The following is a 7,500-nucleotide window of genomic DNA, read 5'->3' as shown; positions in this document are numbered from 1 at the left end:
CCCCTCTACAGAGAGAATTTTTTACCTCTCAGTGAGAAAGGGTGGATTGCTCCATTGGAGTGTGGAGAATTTGGTCAGTGGCTCTATGTTTGCATATGTATGGATTAGGTGTTAGGGCTTCCAGACCTGTTCGATAACACAATGACCGGCCATTAAATGTAAACAAAGAGATGGCCCAAGGCCTTGTTTGCCATCTGCTTCATAGTCACTCAAAAATGTGTACTGTGGCAATTAGAGACAAGTACTGTATCCTTGAGTAAAAGTTGTAGACTGGAAGGCTAAGATACAAATGATTATAAAAAATTTAAAAAACAACTAGTAGGAAGCAATAGGTAAAACGTGTGATAAACAATAAAGGTCGATGCAGCAATACAGATAAAAATGACCTCATACAATCAATAGTCATAATGCACAGATGGTCAATTACACTTGTGTGTGCATTAGTTGTCTTTATGAAAAGCAACAGGGATCAATAGATACTAATGATATACTCATACTTTAATATACTACACTTTTCCCCTAACCCCGGGCTTTGTCTGAAGTAGGCTTTGTTTTTGGTGGCACGGTGGCGAAGTGCATTGCACTGCTGCCTCACAGCAAGAAGGTCCTGGGTTCGATTCCCGCCTGGGGCGCTGTTGGCACTGTGCTCCGGCGGGTTATCTCCCAAATAGGAGCCTTTCTGTGTGGAGTTTGCATGTTCTCCCCGTGCTCACATGGGGTTTCCTCCACCTCACGTCAGTAAGGACCCCCCTCAAAAACATGCACCATCATGGTCTGACCAGCGATGGACACTTATCACCCGGTCCCCGGGTGCGTCCACGTACGCTGCCCACTGCTCCTGGCTGTGGCCCCGGAGGAAGGACAAGCCAGGATGGTTCAATGCAGAGAATCCATTTCACCGGCCACCATCAAAGCATGTGCATGTGTGTGTGTGTGCAAGCATGTGTTGTAGTGTGGTGTGTTGCGTGATGAATAAAGACTGTTTCTTCTTCTTTCTTTAGGACTTTATTTGTTTGTTTTGACCATACCCCCGGCATTCAATAGAGGCCCGGATTTTATTTGAACGACTGTTTATATTTGAGGAAATATTTCCTCAAATATAAACAGTTACTCAAACTCAAATACATGAATTACCTTATCTTTGTAAGTTTACACTGCTATTATGTACATTATAACCTCAATGCTTACCTGCTATTTGTTGTTTTTTTTTATGTCATTCATTGTTTCAAGCTCATTCAATTGTCAGAGAGAACACAGAGGAATTTTTTTCTGAAAGTTTTGTGTTTATTTTATACAAGCACAGTATGGAACCAGATGAGATCGGCACACTACTATTTTCTATATATATGTGTGTGTGTGTATGTATATATGTAAGTATGTGTATATATATATATGTATATATATATATACAGTATATGTATGTATGTTCATATAGATATATATATATATATATACTGTACATCCATAAGTGTATGTATATATGTAAGTATGTATATATATATATATATATAGGAGTGGGAATATGTATCATCTGGGACCTCATCATACGACGTGATGTGTTTTGGCACATGAGGGGACTCCCTGAGGGGCACTAGGTCCTCAGGGAGCGCCTCGATTACCTGGCACTGGGTGTGGATGTGATATCATCCAGCAGGGTTTCAGCACTAATCTGTGTTGTGTTTGCTCCGTAGCTTTCACTTATTTCATCTTATCAATCCACTAAAATGTGTTTCTGAACAAATTTGTTGTTTGTACACTTTCGTAAAGCACGGGCTCGCTCGCTCAGAGTTTTTCTGTTTCATTCAATTCGCTTCGTAAACACAATACAATGACAATAAAAATACTATTTTTATTATATTGGGGGGATGGTAGCTCAGGAGGTAGAGCTGGTGGTCTAGTCATCTAAAGGTTGCTGGTTGGATCCCAGGCTCCTCCTGCTAGCATGCTGTAGTGTCCTTGAGCAAGACACTTAACCCCTCATTGCTCCTGATGGCTGCGTCCATTGGTGTTTGAATAATTGTAAGTGGCTTTGGATAAAAGCATCTGCTCAATGACTAAATGTAAATGTATATTATTTGTCCCTTTAGCAGCACATACATCACTTAAGGTTCAGTCCTTGTCCTGTAATAGGAGCTGAATGAGTTTCTTTAAGAACTAAGATGGTTCCTACAGTAGTTCCTGCAGTGCGGACACAATTAAATGGACGGTTCCTCCAAAAATTCATGCATGCTATGGCGACTTTTGCGATACATTAAGTATTGCGATTAAATTTGCTGCAATATTTCACATTTGTTTTAGGTAAATTATAACACCTGTAACACATGGTTGCGCATTGTGTTTTCATTTGTTTCATTCAATTAAATACAATCTACAAAATCGACAAAAAAAACACAGATTCATTCATTCTTTCAAACCATTTGTTCTTTAAAACCAGAGATGTATATATTGTATATATACATCTCTATATTGATTGTATTAGATGTACAGAACATATGTTCTGTTTCAAAACATGTATATTTTTTATTAAATAAAGGCAGGAATATCCCGTATATGTGAGTTGCTTTACGTTTTGAACCACTGCTCCCCCGGTTGACAGATAAAACATTGCAACTGCTTTTCCACAAATGCAGCCTGGGGGCGTTCCCAGGCGCCGGTGCGAAATGACGTCATCGAGGGGGATGTAATTACAGCCAGGGTCCGAGCGCAAACCTGTCATGGTTCTTGCAGGGGTCAGGCGAGCCCCAATCAGTGATCCGCCTGGGCTCTGTCATGCTCCAGCTGTCCTCTCCAAGTGGTTCCTACTGTACATTGTGTATCACGCTGTGTATTACGTTGTGTATTATGTTGTGTATTACGTTGTGTATTATGTCATTACTCTCAATGGTTTTTAATTAATTGTAATTTTTTTTTTTAAATCAGAACTGAACGTTTGTGACAAGTGGTGGTGTCCCGCCTCCCACAGCAGACAGCTGGGGGAAACCCTGGGACTGTGGAAAGACCCCCAAGGAGTCAAACATGTTGACAGGGTGACAGGGTGACGTTGCCATGGCGACAACTTTGGGATGTTTCTGCGTGCATGAGGTCTTTCCCCTTACTCCAACGGCGGGGTTGGCTGCGTGGTACTCTGAGGGTCCGGAGCCCACGGGTTTGGAAGCTGGGTGGGGGGCTGCTGACAGGCAGGGCTGTTTTTAGAAGCTCCCAAAACCCTCCCAAAAGGTCAGCGCACACACACACACACACACACACACACACACACACACATATGGGGTGTGTCACTCTGTTTTCTTGACAACAGCTGAGATCTCACTGGAAGTTTATCCATTCACTGTCTCTCTCTCCCCCCTCCGTCTCTCTTTCTCTCTCCTGTTTTCTCCCTCTCTCTCCCCCCTCCCTCTCTCAATTTCTTTCTCTATCTCTCCCTCCCCTCCCTTCCTCTCGCCATCTCTCTCCGCCCCCCGATTATATCACTCTCATTTATCTAATGGCAGTATATTCTCTCTCTCTCTCTCTCTCTCTGCAGTGTATGGATCAGATTGCTGGTTCACATACACTGAATGATGTTGTTACATAACAGTGATTTATTCCAGTGTTTTAAAGTGCAAATTCGACACCTTGAGCTCATTATGGCTGAATGGTTAACTGTGTCGTTCTCCAAATCACACAATAGTGTCGATCAATTATTGAGGTGTTGTGCATTCTCTCTGTGCAATGTCGGCCATTGTGCCTATTGAATGGTTTTCAGGGTGATTGTGTTCAAATCATTGAGATATGACGGGGCGATGGTTATCCCGTTGGGATGTGGATGTGTTTAGTGGTTTGGAGGTCGTTTTATCATCATCATTTATCATGTAACTGAACACGTGGAACTCAGCCAGAGTTTGCTGAGCTGCTCTTTAAAAGCCTCCACACTTTACCTCAGAGGTTTTAGGTGTAATTTTACAGTAGTTCTGTTGAATATCTATCAGGAACAGCGTGTTGCCATTGCTTAAGCAGTTTGTTGCAATCAATCCACTTGGTGAATATTGTGAATTTTGAGTGAATAAGCTTAGCTCCACAAACTATTCAGACTAATGGAGTTTGAATGACCATCTGTGTATCGATCAGTGAGTTTGACCCTGATCACTCTCTTCCTGTGAAAGCACAACTCTGCAGCTCTGTGTGCTGTCGGAGATTACAGCTGACAAACCAGTCAACCATTCAGTGAGAGGGAGGGGGGGAGAGAGGGAGGGAGGGAGAGAGAGCTGCGGGGTAATTCAAACACACTGTCGATTTTCTTCCCTGTCAGTGTCGATTTTGCATTATTTTCTGATTGATTGACACATTAAAATCCATCCTTTGGGTTCAGACGTCATCTTCCTTCTCCGTGTCAAACCCAAATCTCTCTCCGTTCCACTGTGCCTGACTTTAGGAACAGGGAACGGGTCCCATTTAAATCTGGGGCCGTGCAGAGTGGCATGATGGAAGACAGGGGGCGCCGCTAAGCATTTCTACTGGTGGGTGCACGGCCCACTTTCATTCAGTCGTTCAGACGGTGGTCCATACTGTGTATTGGAACGGATAAACACGTTTAAAGACACCGCCATTCAGTTTGTGTGTATTATCCCTTTCTCACTTTTGACTCAACCTGCTTATCGATACAGTCTTAATTGAACTAGTCTCTGAAAAAAAGGCTGTTTTTAGAGAGAACGTCTGCTTCGGTGAAATCTCTGATTCATTCCTTAAACTTCTCCCAGCGACACCATGGACAGCGACACTGAGAAGCTCCAAGGAGCGTTGTGCGTGTGTCCTGGGTTAAAGAGCTGTTATCTGTTAGAAATAGAAATTAAAGTACCATCGTAGGATCGCACTTAGAAAAAAGCACTTAACTCTAAGGTAGGTGGTTGTTGGGAAGCAAGTCCACAAAATGTGTCTGAGATCTGCCTTCGATTTGGAAATCTGTGGCTTAGCTACTGAGTACTGAGCACATAGAGTACATTTCATGGTCCTGCTCTGATTTCTTATTGCTGTTTTTTAATGAAACACAGTGTCTGAGAAGCCAACAGTCTAGATATTGCAATATTTGCCCCTCATCATCCAAGGTCTGTGGGGTCCGTCACCCCAGTTTGAGAACCCTTGATCTAGTGTGACTTTTAAAGTCTCAATATTTGCAGGTGTTTATGTTTTGCAGGAGTGTGACCACAGTGAGATGCCGTCGGCGGGTCGTGCAATTGTTGTGGGACAGCATTGACGCTTCATTTTTGGGTTGGTCGCTGCCCGTGGCCCTGAACAGGAAGTGGAGGGTACAAAATAGAAGGGAATAGAGTTATGTATATGGGATAGGCTATTTGTATATACAGATATGTGCAGTAAAAATATTTACAGTCCAGTATACAACAGTACGGCACAGCAATACAGTAAGACCAAACAGAACAGGACAGTATGCAGTAACCCAAAACAGTGATACAGTATGCTACATACAGTACAGTAAGGCAGTGGGGCCTGTGTGAGTGTCTCAGTGAGGACCCCTGGTGAGTTAAGTGTTGACAGTTCTTATGACTTGATGTAGAAACTCCGTCTCAGTCTCAGTTCTCGCTGTGTGGCTGTGGAGGCTCTTGACGACCACAGCAGCTGGAACGGTGCGTTGTCGTGGTGGTGAGGATCCTTCATGATGCTGCGGCTCTGCTACTACACCTCCTGGTGTATAAGTCCTGCAGGGAGGGGAGGGAGTGTGTGTGTGTGTGTGTGTGTGTGTGTGTGTGTGTGTGTGTGTGTGTGTGTGTGTGTGTGTGTGTGTGTTGTGCAGGGAAATAAATATGTAATAGTATATTGTTATTATATAAAAATGAAATAGTATAGTGTTTGTAATCTGTCATCATTGAAAAATATTGAAATTAAATGATAATTTAGTTGATTCCCAAAGGATTCAAGGATCTCTCAAAGATTCTTCATCTTTGAGAGAAAAATCTCCAAATTGTATTTGGAGAGAGAGAGAGACTGAGAGAGAAGGACAGAAAAGGACAGACAGGTAGGTAGAGTGACAGAAAATATTTGATTATATATTTATATTATCTCTATATATATATATATGTATATCAATTCTGCTGTGGGTTTATTATTGTTGCCATAGTGACGGAGGACGACTCCTTCCCTTCTGGCCTCTCAGCGTTTCCCCGTTTAGCCTCTCTTTTTGGCGGATGGACTAAATTCCACTTCCTGTTGGACGGACTACTGCTCTGCAGCCGCTCAGAAGGTCTTTTGGGCGGACGAATCAGACGCTCCCGACCAAAGCGGTCGCTACAACTGCAACGAGAAGCGCGGTGCACGTTGAGACACCTAACACAAGGAAAATAACTAGAATGTACTTTAAACGTAACAAAATCCCATTCCAGCCATTCCACGGCCTGCAGCGACCCCCTCATCACCATTAAGTACATCTACAGAGAAGATGAGGAGGAGAGGAGATGAAGAGAGGAGGGGAGATTATAGAGGGGAGGAGAAGAGAAGTGGAAGGAGAAGAAGTGAGGAGAGGAAATGAAGGAGAAGAAGAGGGGGATGAGGGATGGGAGGAGGTGAGCGGGTAGAAAGGGCTTCAAAGCTGCAGCTGCTGAGTTCTGTCTCCTGCCGCAGCGTCCTTGAGCAAGGCACCGGGCCCCCACCACGCCTGCTGAGTGCAATCATTGTGAAGCTGTGAGGCAGGTGGTCTGCCTGAGGGTTTTAGGGACGTTCAGTACATCCCCTCCAGGTGACGACGCCCATTCCATTGATTATTCCCGTGGTAATCTGTTGAACCCAAGTTAAGCTGATTGAGTGACTGGAAGCTCATCACCTGGAGGAGATGGACGTGTGTGTGTGTGTGTGTGTGTGTGTGTGTGTGTGTGTGTGTGTGTGTGTGTGTGTGTGTGTGTTTTGTTTCCGTGGTATCTCAGAATGATGAGGTCCATCACAGGTCCAGGCTGTGGTGCTCATTACATGATTAAACCGTCTGTTCTCTACCCACAAGGTCACATGTTCGATCCCTGTAGCCGCCTAAACAAGCTCAGATGAGTGTGAACATTTTTATTTTGTGAGGTGAGTTTTGAAATGCATGTCTTCTATTCCTCAGACAAGGTGAGGCTGAGAAGAGTGCTGGATCTCCCATGATGCATTGTGTGTTTAGCAGAAGGGGTCTTGAGCATTGACTGTATTAAAGAAAAATGGACGTAGCGTCCTTGACGTAGCATCAATCTCTGAGGAGACAATTTGGAGTCTTGAGTTTGGGTTTACGCTTGCTGCCGTCTTGCCAGGAAGGAGCCAGAGCTTTACAGATTTCAGCAGCGGGGGCGGAGGAAGGGAGAGACACGCCCGCCAATCAAGGCAACCACGCCCTCGAATATATCTCTCCTTAAGCCTTATCTTCTTTATTGGACGATCATTTTCAAATTCACAACCAAGGCACCCATTATGATGTCAGCAGGTATTGAGATGCTAAAATCCGTTGATGCTCTATTTGTAGGGAGAAGTTTCCCCTTTTTCCATTGACTT

At 43.9% G+C, this 7,500-nt stretch overlaps 1 protein-coding gene across 7 annotated transcripts in view; it reads left to right on the top strand.

The window, feature by feature from the left end:
* ldb3a (LIM domain binding 3a) overlaps window positions 1-7,500 on the top strand; it is a 72,395-nt gene that overhangs the window by 9,414 nt on the left and 55,481 nt on the right. The gene's annotated exons all lie outside the window — the stretch shown is intronic.

Source organism: Zeus faber (assembly GCF_960531495.2).
Source record: "Zeus faber genome assembly, chromosome: 16".
Classification (NCBI taxonomy): domain Eukaryota; kingdom Metazoa; phylum Chordata; class Actinopteri; order Zeiformes; family Zeidae; genus Zeus; species Zeus faber.
This window is presented reverse-complemented; position numbering and strand designations above follow the sequence as displayed.